Below are 17,100 nucleotides of genomic sequence, written 5' to 3'. Positions count from 1 at the left end.
CAGAAATAACAGTCCCTAGACCACAGAGCAGATACAAGGATTAATGACAACACATCACCAAAACAGGATTTACAACAGCGCCTAGTTTATGGTAATCCCTCAGTAAATTATTAGTCATCATTTATTAGCTCTTATTATAACTGCAGTATGATGATGTTAGAGCTATGTGGAGTTCTTCCCATTTTCCAAGAATTGGTGATGAGAGTCCACATCTGAAAGAAGAAGATATACTCAATATCCTAAGCCCAAAAGATCAGTTGAGAACTTGCTAAGAGGTGCTACTATGGGCGGAATTGCATCTCTCATAAAAGTGACGAAGAAGAAAGTGAAAGTGATAGTCACTCAGTCATGTCTGACTCTCTGTGACCCCATGGAGTGCAGCCCACCAGGCTCCTCTGTCTGTGGAATTCTCCAGGCAAGAATACTATAGTGGGTAGCCATTCCCTTCTCCATCTGATCTTCCTGGCCTAGGACTTGAACCCGGGTCTCCTGCATTTCAGGCAGATTCTTTACCATCTGATTCACCAGGGAAGTGAAGTGTATGTTACTCACTCTCTGTGTCCAACTCTCTGTGACCCCATGGACTGGGGCTCGCCAGGCTCTTCTGTCCATGGGATTCTCCAGGCAAGAATACTGGAGTGGGCTGCCATTTCCTTCTCCAGGAGATCCACTAGGGAAGCCTCCAGAAAAGCTATGGTAGAGTCCTAATCCCAGCACCTCATCATGGGACCTTATTTGAAAATAGGGTCTTTATGGAAGTAATCAAGTTCAAATGAGGTCATTAGGATGGGCCCTTGATAAAATATGACTGGTATCCTTATAAAGAGGGGAAATTTGGACACTGAGATAGACATACACACAAAGGTTATGTGAAGACACACAGGGAAGACATCATATGAAGACAGAAGGTTGGAGTGATGTATCTATGAGCTATGAAACAGTAATACCAAAGATTACCAGAAAATCAGCAGAAGTAAGAAAGAAGTCAAGAAGGGTCCTCCTTGCATAGGTTTCAAAGGGACATGAACTTGATTCACAGACCTAACATTCCAGGTTCCTATGCAATATTGCTCTTTACAGCATCAGACTTTACTTCCATCACCAGTCATATCCACAACTGGGTGTTGCTTTTGCTTTGGCTCTGTCTCTTCATTCTTTCTGGAGTTATTTCTCCACTGATCTCCAGTAGCATATTGGGTACCTACTACCTGCAGAGTTCATCTTTCAGTGTCATATCTTTTTGCCTTTTCATACTGTTCATGGGGTTCTCAAGGCAAGAATACTGAAGTGGTTTGCCATTCCCTTCTCCAGTGGATTACATTTTGTCAGAACTCTTCACCATGTCTCGTCCGTCTTGGGTGGCCTTACATGTCATGGCTCATAGTTTCATTGCTTAGACAAGGGTGTGATCCATGGGATCAGATGGGTTAGTTTTCTGTGATTGTGGTTTTCATTCTGTCTGCCCTCTGATGGAGAAGATTAAGAGGCTCATGGAAGCTTCCTGATGGGAGAGACAGTCTGAGGGGGAAACTGGGTCTTGTTCTGATGGGTAGGGCCATGCTCAGTAAATCTTCAATCCAATTTTCTGTTGATGACTGGGGCTGTTTCCCTCCCTGTTGTTTACCTGGGGCCAAACTATGGTGGAGGTAATGAGGATAATGAGGACCTCGTTGAAAAGGTCCCATGCACAGGCTGCTGCACTCAGTGCTCCCGACCCTGCAGCAGGCCACCGCCGACCCACGCCTCCACCGGAGACTCCTGGACACTCCCGGGACAGTCTGAGTCAGTCTCTTGCAAGGTCACTGCTCCTTTCTCCTGGTTTCTAGTCACACAAGGTTTTGTTCGTGCCCTCCAAGAGTCTGTTTCCCCAGTCCTGTGGAAGTTCTGTAATCAAATCCCACTGGCTTCCAAAGTCAAATTCCCTGGGGGTTCTAAGTCCCTCTGCCAGATCCCAGGTCAGGAAATCTTTTGTGGGCCCTAGAACTTTCTTAACAATGTGAGAATTTCTTTGGTAGAATTGTGCTGCAGTCTGTGGGCCATCTGCTCAGTGGCTATGTGATGGGTGGGACGAATGGCCACCTCCTCCAAGAGGGCTTATACTAAAGGCTGTGTGACCCATGTGATTAAGAAGACCCAGGTGTGTGATCCAGCATGAGATTAAAGGAAAAGAAAAGGAAAGTATTGCCTAGTTTATTCCCTCAAATGTCCCTGACATGGGATGCTAGCCGATCCCTGGGACCAGAGCAGGTCTGACCCCCAAGGCTGGACTGGGTTGGGGTGGACACACCTTGTTGGGTGCCCTGCATTGAGACCCCTCTTAAACCTGAGCTGTCTCGTTTGCCTGTGCACCCCGACGGTGACGCGACCTCAAGGACCAGGGTCAAGTCACCAAGTATCCAGATCCGCGGGGGTGGTCCCCAACTGAAGCCTCTGTCCTGAGTGCAGCCTCCTAGGTTCCTCGGCAGGGAGCGGTGTCCCAGGCACACATAACTCTGGAGGGGAGGGGCGAGGCTGCAGGGGGAAGAAGTACATTCCACATTAATTCACAGCCCAGGAAGCTGACTTTCCCTAAGGCTCCGGTTACAGGTGGAGCCAGAGATGGGCATGAAGAAGTGCTGCCTCCCTGTGGACACTTCCAGTAACTACAACTTCAGCACCTGTGCTTACTGGCACCTCCAAGTTACAAGGCCTGTGGGGCTGTTGATGACAGCTGCCCCCAGGAAAGGGCCTGGGTGAGTACTGCAGAAATCAACTGCAAACAACCAACTTTGAAGAGGCCAGCTGCAAGGTTAATTTTCCCCACACCCTTTAAAGTGAAGACAAAAAGAATAAAAATCCCGAAATGGCCAGAGAACACGATGGTCTATACCCCTAAATAGGACAGGGTGAATACCAGTCAAAGCAACAACGAGAGATCAAATCTCACCTGTCAGAGCAGCCATACTCACGATTCTACAAACAATAAACGCAGGCGACAGCTCGGAGAAGAGTGAACCGCTCACATGGTCATTGGAATGGACATTAGCAACAGCTGCTAGAAAGCTAGCGTGCCCGCATGCCAGAAAATAAGATTTAAAGAGAGCACAGCCCATGATCTGCCATTCCCACACCTGGACCTATATCCCGAGAAAACCACCATTCAAAAACACACGTGCACCCCACATTCACTGCAGCACTGCTTACAATAGCCAAGACAGAGAACCAGCAAGATATATCTGGGCAGATTAAAAGTTAAGAAGATGTGGCACATATATACAATGGAGAATTACTCAGCCAAGAAAAGTGACCACTGAAATTATGTCAGTAATAATCACAAGGATGGACCTTGGAGGAATATAGTTTAGGCGAACTCAGCCAGACCAAGAAAGAAAAAAGCATATGATATAATCCCTTTTAGGCAAAATAAGAAAAGAGTAACAAAGGAACAAATTTACACCACAAAAGTGACTCTCAGAATTCAAACAGAAACAGAACGTTCCAAGAAAATGTGAAAGAACAAGGATGAATTAGGAAGTCAGGGATAATATATACACGTAAATCTGTACCTGTAACAGGCAATCCAGAAGGGTCCTCTCTTTTCCCTTCTTCCTTCCAAATAGACACAGAAATTTGTATCTCTAACATATACAGAGAAATCTCTATCTGTAATGGATAATCCAAAATCATTATTCCCTTCCATCCCATTATACATATACAGAAATCAGTATCTCTAATAGAGTTTTCAGGAAGAACCTGATATTCAACATAGGGTACTCTGCTCAACCTTCTGCAATAACCTCTATGGGAAAAGAATCCAAAACAGAACAGATAAGCTGTGTGTGTATGTCATTAGTGACTCACGGGGCTGCACCCTGGTAAGCTGTGTGTACATGCCATTAGTGGCTGTGCCCTAATAAGCTGTGTCTAAATGTCATTAGTGACTCACGTGACTGCCCTGATAAGCTGTGTGTACATGTCATTAGTGACTCACGTGACTGCCCTGATAAGCTGTGTGTATATGTCATTAGTGATTCACGTGACTGCCCTGATAAGCTGCATGTATATGTCATTAGTGACTCACGTGACTGCCCTGATAAGCTGTGTGTACATGTCATTAGTGATTCACGTGACTGCCCTGATAAGCTGTGTGTACATACCATTAGTGATTCATGTGACTGCCCTGATAAGCTGTGTGTACATGTTATTAGTGATTCACGTGACTGCCCTGATAAGCTGCGTGTACATGTCATTAGTGATTCACATGGCTGCACCCTGATAAGCTGTGTGTACATGCCATTAGTGATTCACGTGACTGCCCTGATAAGCTGTGTGTACATGTCATTAGTGATTCACGTGACTGCCCTGATAAGCTGTGTGTACATGCCATTAGTGATTCACGTGACTGCCCTGATAAGCTGTGTGTACATGTCATTAGTGATTCACGTGACTGCCCTGATAAGCTGTGTGTATATGTCATTAGTGATTCACGTGACTGCCCTGATAAGCTGTGTGTACATGTTATTAGTGACTCACGTGACTGCCCTGATAAGCTGTCTGTACATGTCATTAGTGACTCACATGGTTGTGCCCTGATAAGCTGTGTGTACATGTCATTAGTGATTCATGTGACTGCCCTGATAAGCTGTGTGTACATACCATTAGTGACTCACGTGACTGCCCTGATAAGCTGTGTGTACATGTCATTAGTGATTCACATGGCTGCACCCTGATAAGCTGTGTGTACATGTCATTAGTGACTCACGTGACTGCCCTGATAAGCTGTGTGTACATGTCATTAGTGACTCATGTGACTGCCCTGATAAGCTGTGTGTATATGTCATTAGTGACTCACGTGACTGCCCTGATAAGCTGCGTGTATATGTCATTAGTGATTCACGTGACTGCCCTGATAAGCTGTGTGTATATGTCATTAGTGATTCACGTGACTGCCCTGATAAGCTGTGTGTATATGTCATTAGTGACTCACGTGACTGCCCTGATAAGCTGCATGTATATGTCATTAGTGATTCACGTGACTGCCCTGATAAGCTGTGTGTATATGTCATTAGTGATTCACGTGACTGCCCTGATAAGCTGTGTGTACATGTCATTAGTGACTCACGTGACTGCCCTGATAAGCTGTGTGTACATGTCATTAGTGATTCACATGGCTGCACCCTGATAAGCTGTGTGTACATGTCATTAGTGATTCACGTGACTGCCCTGATAAGCTGTGTGTACATGTCATTAGTGACTCACGTGACTGCCCTGATAAGCTGTGTGTACATGTCATTAGTGATTCACGTGACTGCCCTGATAAGCTGCATGTATATGTCATTAGTGACTCACGTGACTGCCCTGATAAGCTGTGTGTACATGTCATTAGTGATTCACGTGACTGCCCTGATAAGCTGTGTGTACATGTCATTAGTGATTCACGTGACTGCCCTGATAAGCTGTGTGTACATGTCATTAGTGATTCACATGGCTGCACCCTGATAAGCTGTGTGTACATGTCATTAGTGATTCACGTGACTGCCCTGATAAGCTGTGTGTATATGTCATTAGTGACTCACGTGACTGCCCTGATAAGCTGTGTGTACATGTCATTAGTGATTCACGTGACTGCCCTGATAAGCTGTGTGTACATGTCATTAGTGATTCACGTGACTGCCCTGATAAGCTGTGTGTATATGTCATTAGTGATTCACGTGACTGCCCTGATAAGCTGTGTGTACATGTCATTAGTGACTCACGTGACTGCCCTGATAAGCTGTCTGTACATGTCATTAGTGACTCACATGGTTGTGCCCTGATAAGCTGTGTGTACATGTCATTAGTGATTCATGTGACTGCCCTGATAAGCTGTGTGTACATACCATTAGTGACTCACGTGACTGCCCTGATAAGCTGTGTGTACATGTCATTAGTGATTCACATGGCTGCACCCTGATAAGCTGTGTGTACATGTCATTAGTGACTCACGTGACTGCCCTGATAAGCTGTGTGTACATGTCATTAGTGACTCATGTGACTGCCCTGATAAGCTGTGTGTATATGTCATTAGTGACTCACGTGACTGCCCTGATAAGCTGCGTGTATATGTCATTAGTGATTCACGTGACTGCCCTGATAAGCTGTGTGTATATGTCATTAGTGATTCACGTGACTGCCCTGATAAGCTGTGTGTATATGTCATTAGTGACTCACGTGACTGCCCTGATAAGCTGCATGTATATGTCATTAGTGATTCACGTGACTGCCCTGATAAGCTGTGTGTATATGTCATTAGTGATTCACGTGACTGCCCTGATAAGCTGTGTGTACATGTCATTAGTGACTCACGTGACTGCCCTGATAAGCTGTGTGTACATGTCATTAGTGATTCACATGGCTGCACCCTGATAAGCTGTGTGTACATGTCATTAGTGACTCACGTGACTGCCCTGATAAGCTGTGTGTACATGTCATTAGTGACTCACGTGACTGCCCTGATAAGCTGTGTGTATATGTCATTAGTGATTCACGTGACTGCCCTGATAAGCTGCATGTATATGTCATTAGTGACTCACGTGACTGCCCTGATAAGCTGTGTGTACATGTCATTAGTGATTCACGTGACTGCCCTGATAAGCTGTGTGTACATGTCATTAGTGATTCACGTGACTGCCCTGATAAGCTGTGTGTACATGTCATTAGTGATTCACATGGCTGCACCCTGATAAGCTGTGTGTACATGTCATTAGTGATTCACGTGACTGCCCTGATAAGCTGTGTGTATATGTCATTAGTGACTCACGTGACTGCCCTGATAAGCTGCATGTATATGTCATAAGTGACTCACCTGACTGCCCTGATAAGCTGTGTGTACATGTCATTAGTGACTCACGTGACTGCCCTGATAAGCTGCGTGTACATGTCATTAGTGATTCACGTGCCTGCCCTGATAAGCTGTGTGTACATATCATTAGTGACTCACGTGACTGCCCTGATAAGCTGTGTGTATATGTCATTAGTGATTCACGTGACTGCCCTGATAAGCTGCGTGTACATGTCATTAGTGACTCACGTGACTGCCCTGATAAGCTGTGTGTACATGTCATTAGTGATTCACGTGACTGCCCTGATAAGCTGCATGTACATGCCATTAGTGATTCACATGGCTGCACCCTGATAAGCTGTGTGTACATGCCATTAGTGATTCACGTGACTGCCCTGATAAGCTGTGTGTACATGTCATTAGTGATTCACGTGACTGCCCTGATAAGCTGTGTGTATATGTCATTAGTGATTCACGTGACTGCCCTGATAAGCTGTGTGTACATGTCATTAGTGACTCACGTGACTGCCCTGATAAGCTGTGTGCACATGTCATTAGTGACTCACATGTTTGTGCCCTGATAAGCTGTGTGTACATGTCATTAGTGATTCATGTGACTGCCCTGATAAGCTGTGTGTACATGTCATTAGTGACTCACGTGACTGCCCTGATAAGCTGTGTGTACACGTCATTAGTGATTCACATGGCTGCACCCTGATAAGCTGTGTGTACATGTCATTAGTGATTCACGTGACTGCCCTGATATGCTGTGTGTACATGTCATTAGTGACTCATGTGACTGCCCTGATAAGCTGCGTGTACATGTCATTAGTGACTCACGTGACTGCCCTGATAAGCTGCATGTATATGTCATTAGTGATTCACGTGACTGCCCTGATAAGCTGCGTGTACATGTCATTAGTGATTCACGTGACTGCCCTGATAAGCTGTGTGTACATGTCATTAGTGACTCACGTGACTGCCCTGATAAGCTGTGTGTACATACCATTAGTGATTCATGTGACTGCCCTGATAAGCTGTGTGTACATGTCATTAGTGACTCACATGGTTGTGCCCTGATAAGCTGTGTGTACATGTCATTAGTGATTCATGTGACTGCCCTGATAAGCTGCGTGTACATGTCATTAGTGACTCACATGGTTGTGCCCTGATAAGCTGTGTGTACATGTCATTAGTGATTCATGTGACTGCCCTGATAAGCTGTGTGTACTTGTCATTAGTGACTCACGTGACTGCCCTGATAAGCTGTGTGTACATGTCATTAGTGACTCACATGGCTGCACCCTGATAAGCTGTGTGTACATGTCATTAGTGACTCACGTGACTGCCCTGATAAGCTGTGTGTACATGTCATTAGTGACTCATGTGACTGCCCTGATAAGCTGTGTGTATATGTCATTAGTGACTCACGTGACTGCCCTGATAAGCTGTGTGTATATGTCATTAGTGATTCACGTGACTGCCGTGATAAGCTGCGTGTACATATCATTAGTGATTCACGTGACTGCCCTGATAAGCTGTGTGTATATGTCATTAGTGATTCACGTGACTGCCCTGATAAGCTGTGTGTACATGTCATTAGTGACTCACGTGACTGCCCTGATAAGCTGTGTGTACATGTCATTAGTGACTCACATGGCTGTGCCCTGATAAGCTGTGTGTACATGTCATTAGTGATTCATGTGACTGCCCTGATAAGCTGTGTGTACATACCATTAGTGACTCACGTGACTGCCCTGATAAGCTGCGTGTACATGTCTTTAGTGATTCACGTGACTGCCCTGATAAGCTGTGTGTATATGTCATTAGTGATTCACGTGACTGCCCTGATAAGCTGCGTGTACATGTCATTAGTGACTCACGTGACTGCCCTGATAAGCTGTGTGTACATGTCATTAGTGACTCATGTGACTGCCCTGATAAGCTGTGTGTGTATGTCATTAGTGACTCACGTGACTGCCCTGATAAGCTGCGTGTACATGTCATTAGTGACTCACGTGACTGCCCTGATAAGCTGCATGTACATGTCATTAGTGACTCACATGGCTGCACCCTGATAAGCTGTGTGTACATGTCATTAGTGACTCACATGGCTGCACCCTGATAAGCTGTGTGTACATGTCATTAGTGACTCACGTGGCTGCACCCTGATAAGCTGTGTGTATATGCCATTAGTGACTCACGTGACTGCCCTGATAAGCTGCATGTATATGTCATTAGTGACTCACGTGACTGCCCTGATAAGCTGCGTGTACATGCCATTAGTGACTCACGTGACTGCCCTGATAAGCTGTGTGTACTTGTCATTAGTGACTCACGTGACTGCCCTGATAAGCTGTGTGTACATGTCATTAGTGACTCACGTGACTGCCCTGATAAGCTGTGTGTACTTGTCATTAGTGACTCACGTGACTGCCCTGATAAGCTGTGTGTACATGTCATTAGTGACTCACGTGACTGCCCTGATAAGCTGTGTGTGTATGTCATTAGTGACTCAACGTGACTGCCCTGATAAGCTGTGTGTACAGGTCATTAGTGACTCACGTGACTGCCCTGATAAGCTGTGTGTACATGTCACTAGTGACTCACGTGACTGCCCTGATAAGCTGTGTGTGTATGTCATTAGTGACTCACGTGACTGCCCTGATAAGCTGTGTGTACATGTCATTAGTGACTCACGTGACTGCCCTGATAAGCTGTGTGTACTTGTCATTAGTGACTCACGTGACTGCCCTGATAAGCTGTGTGTGTATGTCATTAGTGACTCACGTGACTGCCCTGATAAGCTGTGTGTACATGTCATTAGTGACTCACGTGACTGCCCTGATAAGCTGTGTGTGTATGTCATTAGTGACTCACGTGACTGCCCTGATAAGCTGTGTGTACATGTCATTAGTGACTCACGTGACTGCCCTGATAAGCTGTGTGTACTTGTCATTAGTGACTCACGTGACTGCCCTGATAAGCTGTGTGTACATGTCATTAGTGACTCACGTGACTGCCCTGATAAGCTGTGTGTACATGTCATTAGTGACTCACGTGACTGCCCTGATAAGCTGTGTGTGTATGTCATTACTGACTCACGTGACTGCCCTGATAAGCTGCATGTATATGTCATTAGTGACTCACGTGACTGCCCTGATAAGCTGTGTGTACATGTCATTAGTGACTCACGTGACTGCCCTGATAAGCTGTGTGTGTATGTCATTAGTGACTCACGTGACTGCCCTGATAAGCTGCATGTATATGTCATTAGTGACTCACGTGCCCTGATAAGCTGTGTGTACATGTCATTAGTGATTCACATGGCTGCACCCTGATAAGCTGCATGTATATGCCATTAGTGACTCACGTGCCCTGCTAAGCTGTGTGTACATGTCATCAGTGCTTCAGGTGGCTGTGCCCTGCAGACAAGCACAAAACTACACATTGACTATACTCCAACACAGCACAGTCAGGAGACTAGAGCAAAGGAACAGAAAAGCAGTGCCTAGCTTATTCACTCCCAGCTCCCTGACCTGGGCTGCTCTCTCATTTGGGAGCCTCAGCAGGCTTGTGTCTCATGTCTGGACTCATCTGGGATTGAGACATCAGGGTTGAGACAACCAAAACTTTAATAGAGATGGGCAACCTTGAAATTTTGGCTCCACTATGTACAACAGCCAAGAGAGAAAAAGAAGTCAGTTGTAGAAGCAGGGGTGAGGGGACACACAGTGGGGCGCACGTACACAATGGAGTGCATCTCAGCCATAAAGAAGAAGGAATAAATGCCAAGTCCAGTGTCAGGAAAGCAAGTAGAGATGATCATTTCAAGTGAAGTAAGAGAAACTGGGAGAGACTAGTATCCTATGACATCACTTCTAGGTGTAATCTAAAGATGGATACAAATGAACTTACTGCCCAAAGACACAGGCTCACAGACTTAGAAAAGAAACTTCTGGTCATCAAAATATAAAGATGTGGGGCAGGGAGAAAAGAGCTGCTTTAGACCAATATATGCACACTACTATTGACAAAACAAGTGATCAGGACCCACCATGTAACAGAAGGAAACATACTTCACACCTTGCATTAAGCTATAAAGAAAAAACCCTGACAAATCATACATGTGTCTACGTAGAAGTGAAACAATTTGTCATAGAAGGAAAAGGAAAAAACAAAACACTCACAAGATTGTAATTCACCTGTACGCTCCAGTTCAAATGAAGGGATGAAAACAGATAAAATGGAAAGGATATCGCAACACTATTCCCCTCAGGGCATAGTGACTTGCAATGTCACATCCCTGGAGCTCAGCTGGTTTGGGGGCCAAGGCTGGAATATCCTGGGGCAGAGCGAGCCGGGAGCATGTGGCAGGTGGTGTGTCTCCAAAATGAACCTGGAGTTCCTGCTTCCCTCTGGAGAGACCCCCGCCTCCAGATACAGGCAGAATAAATGAAGAGATTGGAAGTAACATATGCACATTTGTATCTATCAAATAGAGGAGGAATTATCTACTGAATTATCTACTGAACAGCAAAGGGAAGTTTACTGAACACACTGCAATGACCTATATGCAAAAACAGAGCCGTAAAGAGAGCAAACATCTATGTATAACAGAGCCCTAAAGAGAGCAAACATCTACGCATAACTGAGCCCTAAAGAGAGCAAACATCTACGCATAACTGAGCCCTAAAGAGAGCAAACATCTACGCATAACTGAGCCCTAAAGAGAGCAAACATCTATGCATAACTGAGCCCTAAACAGAGCAAACATCTATGTATAACTGAGCCCTAAAGAAAGCAAACATCTACGCATAACTGAATCAAGTTCCTGCACACCTGAAACAAACAGCATCAGAAATCCACTCTATTCCAATAGAAAATAGCAAGGGATTTACAGATTTTTAAAAAAGCACGCGGCGTGAACGAGGGCTGCCGCCTTGTGGCCATTTTCTGTAATAACACCATGAAGAGCTGTACCGACTGTGGCCCACCAGGCTCCTCTGTCCATGGGATTCTCCAGACAAGAACACTGAAATGGGTTGCCATTTCCTTCTGCTGTTGGGCATTTAATATTCACAAGGATCCCGGGACTGTAAGTAAAAACAGCTGCCCTCGGAAGATGTCCTAGGGGTTGTCATCGAAAAGGAATCCAAGAGAAGGCAGGCGTTAAAGAAGCCGATTTCAAGATGTAAGTTTAATACACAGTTGCTGTTTTTTTTTAAATCACATGAAAAATGTTAACATCACTAAACATTAGAGAAACACAAATCCAAGCTACAGCGAAATATCACATCACACTGGTCAGAATGGCCATTGCCAAACACTCTACAATCAATGATAGAGAGAATGTAGACAGAAGGGAACCCTCCTGCCGCATTCTTTGCAATTACATAAGTACATCCAACAGGGACCACAGTATGGATGTTCATTTGAACAATAACACAGAAGTACCTTAGGACCCAGCAATCCAACACCTGGAAATAAATCCAGAGAAAACCTAAAATTTAAAAGCCTCAATCTCAGTTCCACTAGGCAAGACCAGAAAGCAGCTAATCAGAGGACAGATGATGGATACAGAAGATGCGGGACAGGCACACAGAGCGACGTCATTCAGCCACAGAAAGGATGATGTCACAGGAAGGAAGGGGGTAGAGATGATCACAAAAAGTGAAGTCAGACAAAGGACAGCTACCATAGGGTGTCACTTAGAGGTAGATTCCAAAAATGGATACAAATGAACTTCTTTACCAAACAGAAAGGGCTTCACAACACAGCAAAGCACCTAATGGTTACCAAAAAGGAAAGGTGGTGGGTAGTGAGAAATGAGGTGTGATAGTCAGTGAGGACCCTTCATCAACACTGCATAATAAACTGCCTGAGAAAGGAACCCAAAAAAGGACATGTCCACATCTCTGCAAAGGGAGTCATGTTGCTGTACACCTAAAACAAAGATCAAAAAGAAAAAAAATCCTACAACACGTAAGTCACTTACACACCAATATGAAATACAAATTACAGAAAGAGCATGCCGAGTCTATTCCCCTCAGGCCTTGGTGACCGGGGCTGCTGGCACACCCCTGAAGCCTGGGTCCCCTGGATGGACTGTCGTGGGGCTGACAGAGCTGGGGGAGATGTGCTGGCCAATGAGCCCTGCCCCTTGGGCCTGCATGCCTGCTCCCCTCTGCACCGGCCCACAGTCTCCAGATCCAGGGCACCCTCCTGCACCCACAGGATGTGGCGCCTCTGGGCTGGGAGAGCTATGAACAGCCCCCTGGGCTCCAGGTCTCCCAGTGCTGGGGTTCCCACCTCCAGCCTCCTCGCTCGGGGTTGCCCCACCTGTGGTGAAAGCACCCCCCAGAGAGCGGTGCTGCAGGAACTGGGGTGTGTGCAGGGGGTGGGGGTGAGGAAGGCAGGAGGAATGGACACAAGCCTTGGGTGTTTCTTCCAGCACTTTCCTCTCTCGACAGTCCAGGAACAGGACTTTCCCTAAGGCTCTGGTTTCCCCCAGAGCAGGGTTGCGCATAAAGACATGCTGCCACCTTGTGGCCATTTCCCACAACAACAACATTTGAAACCATTGCTGATGGGCACTTAAATTAACAGGGCCTGCAGGGCTGCAAGTGAAAAACACCGGCCCTCAAGAAATGTCTTAGGGGAGGTCACTGGAAAAATATTCAGAATAGGGCAGGATTTCAAACTCACACAGTTTCAAAAAATCACATCAATATCGCTAAATATGAGAGAAATGCAAATCAAAACTTCAACAAGTTATCACCTCACACCAGTCAGAATGCCCACAGTCAGATGATACTCTACAAACAATAAACGCGGGAGAGGGTGTGGAGGAATCTGGGAACAGACAATGGGAGCAGCCACTGTGGAGGACTTTGACATAAAATGCAGCAAGTTCTTTTTTGATCCACCTCTTAGAATCAGGACTATTTAAATAAAACAGAAATAAACAAATGGGACCTAATAATCACTTACAGCATTTGCACAACAAAGGACACCTGTGGTGCAAGAACAAGACAACCCTCAGAAAGGAAAAAAATTCTTGCAAAGGAAGATACCCACAGGAATTTGTCTCCAACACATACAAACAACTCCTGGCAGGAGGAAAGACAAGAGCTTACCGCAGCACTGACCCCTGGGAGGGCCGCGGACCCACTCAGAGAAGAGCAGGTTACCCAGACCCCAGGCCTCTGAGCGCGGACATCCAGACGCAGGCACGGAGTCTTCCAGTCCAGAGGCCAGGCCAGGTCTCCACCCAGGTCTCCAGCCCCAGGGCACACGGAACAAGGTCAGGCCTAAACGCTCTCACTGTAGAAGCGCACGGGCTCATCTAAACATCATCAGTGTAGACAGGACTCGCGGAGGCCTGAACCTACCGTACAGACCGGCCCGGGTCACGGTCACACCAGCTTAAAGCTGCTCTCCCAGGAGGCGCAGGTCACACACAGGCAGCGGCTCTCACTGCTGAAGGGCGCTCGCCCTCGCGTGTGAATTAGGATGCACATTTCTGGAGCAAGAAATAATCAGCGCGCTCCACCCTTCACCCACATCAGGGGATGGTGAAACTGGAAGAATCTGTCACTGAACATTCCAACAGGCAAACCAAAGTGTCACGTGACTTTGGCCACGGGAGGGTCAGTTTCTCGCCGCTTCTCACTGTTCGCTGTACCCGAGGCAGGCAAGGCGCGAGCAGGGAGCTGGAAGGAACCCTGGGGAGCGTGGGGACCGCAGACCTGTTCGTTCTCTCCTGACTGGCACAGTGGCTGAGACAGCAGACGCGCCGTATCCTCTGGTCTCGTGCTGATTCAGCGGGCGCAGCCGTATCGTAGCCGCGAGGGCTTTTCTCGTGGAACTTAACTGAAGTTTACAGAGCGAACGTGGTCTGCGGCCGAGCGGTGCCCCGTGAATCGCCTGCGCTGTGCTGTGAGTATTTACAACACGCGGGGCCGGAGCGAGGGGCTGCGGGCGCGGGAGCCTGACCACCACCGGCTTGGCTCGTTTGCTTTACCCTTCGTGCAGGATCCAGCGGGGAGCCGGGAGGTTTTTAGAGTGCAACCTAGTGTCTTGTAAGGGCACACAGGATGTGGCCTGATTCCAGCTTCCCAGTCTTCCAGCAGGAGGTGGCCCCTCTAGAAACCTTTTGGAAAAGTATATTCTTTATCAGAATAAAAATGTGTTGTTGAAATTTCAACCATACTAGTTATTATTTGCAACCTAACATATTCTTAAAAGTTTAGCACCCTGATTTTTGCAGTTCCCATTAGTTCCTTTGGTTCAAATTTTCCAGGTAGAAACAAGCCATCATTTCAAACTAGTTTCTTCTAATTCTGTTATTTGTTACTATCTATTGAAAGGTCACACTTGAAAGAAAATAAAAGCAAATTCCTGCTAACAATGAGTGACTCAAAGAGCACAGGAGCGCGGGTACTTTTCCTTCTAACAGTTTCATTTCTCTTTAGGAGGAAAACAGAAAAAAGTGTCACCCTCCCCGATTTTTTGCTTCTCTGTTCAAAATATCAACAAATAACAGTTTTTTAGGTTTGAAATGTCATACCAGGGAGACAGGGCCTGGAGAAAAGGGAATACTCCTATACTGCTGGAGAGAAACCACATCCAAAACATAAGGCTAAAATTCAGACTGGATTTAATTATGACAGTGTGTGGTTACATGGAGTATGAACCAAGTGTCTACATACAGCAGGCAATATGTGAAGGCAAATTTGATATCTCATACGTGACAGTAAGGTTGGGCTTCCCTGGTGGCTCAGAGTTTAAAGCATCTGCCTGCAATGCGGCAGACCCGGGTTTGATCCCTGGTCGGGAAGATCCCCTGGAGAAGAAAATGGCAACCCACTCCAGTATTCTTGCCTGGAAGATCCCCTGGAGAAGCAAATGGCAACCCACTCCAGTATTTTTGCCTGGAGAATCCCAGGGACGGAGGAGCCTGGTGGGCTACAGTCCACCGGTCGCAGAGTCGGACACGACTGAGCGACTTCACTTTCACTTTCACTATGTGAGCGTGAAGGTTTCCTGTCAGATCTGCAGCTGGTATGCACAGATTCTTTAGAATACTGCATGTATCTTTTAGAATTATACCTTGGTCTTGATACATGGCTAGGAGTGGGATTACTGAATCATATGGTAACTCTAGTTTTTTGAGGAATCACCATGCTGTTCTCTACAGTTAACACCAGTTAACCAGTTAACACCAGTTAACATTCCCTCCAACAGTGTAGGAGGGTTCCCTTTTCTCCACACCATTTGCAACACATGTTATTTGGAGATTTCTTAATGCTGGCCATTCTACCAGCATGAAGTGGTACCTCATTGTGGTTTTTATTTTCATTTCTCAAATAATTACCAATGAGGAGCATTATAGGATGATTCTCAGATGTGTCAAGTCCATTAAGTGTAACGTGTCAACTTGACAATTTTTTCACAGATAAGGATTTATTAAATATTTAGTTATTTCATTTCTTCTTAGTTAACTATAGGGACATGAGTTATCATGTTAATCAAGGTGATGAGCTCAGTTGTGCATCTCTGAGCAGTTTTAAGGACGTGCATTGCTCCCTTCAAAGGGAAAGCTTGTGCTGGGACTAAGGTCCACCTCCCAGTGAAAGCTGTTCCTTGAGCAAGTTCAGTCAGTGCAGGGGGTAGATGGTGAGACCACCATGTCACCTGACACTTCCTGCATCTCAGGCCTCAGTCTGACCGTTCCATCTGAGGTTGAACAGTTTGTCCTGGTGATACAGTTTGACCTCTTTCTGTATATCTAGGTCAATTGTTAATAATTTAGGATTAAACTCAGGATTCTATAGGATTACCCGCACTCTAATAGCAAAATATATGTTTTAAAGTTATACCAGGACACGGGGGTTACACCACGAGCCTAAGGGAGTTTCTGCAGACTTTTCTGTTCTGACATCAAGGTCCCTTCCCCAGTTTTATGACAGCGCAATTGCCAGAGACTGGATGAGATACATCACTGGCAGGGATCAGGACAGAATGAAAACGCAGGAATCCTTGTGTTAGGATTTCTAAGAATGTCAGGCTGACAGCACAGCCTTAAGCCAAGCACGGAGCCCCTCTGAGCACAGGCGCCCGGACACCGCACGGGTGTGTCCATGAAGACAAAGGCTTCCACTCGCTCAGAGCCAGTTTTGTGTACGGTGTGTTAAATTGAATTATAACTGCAAATATTTGTATCAGGGACACGTGGACTCTCTTTTCTATTGAAAACTGGGGCATTTTTAATTGAAGAGTAGTGTTTCACGGTGTGT

This window comes from Cervus elaphus, chromosome 1 (genome assembly GCF_910594005.1).
Source record: "Cervus elaphus chromosome 1, mCerEla1.1, whole genome shotgun sequence".
NCBI lineage: Eukaryota > Metazoa > Chordata > Mammalia > Artiodactyla > Cervidae > Cervus > Cervus elaphus.
This window is presented reverse-complemented; position numbering follows the sequence as displayed.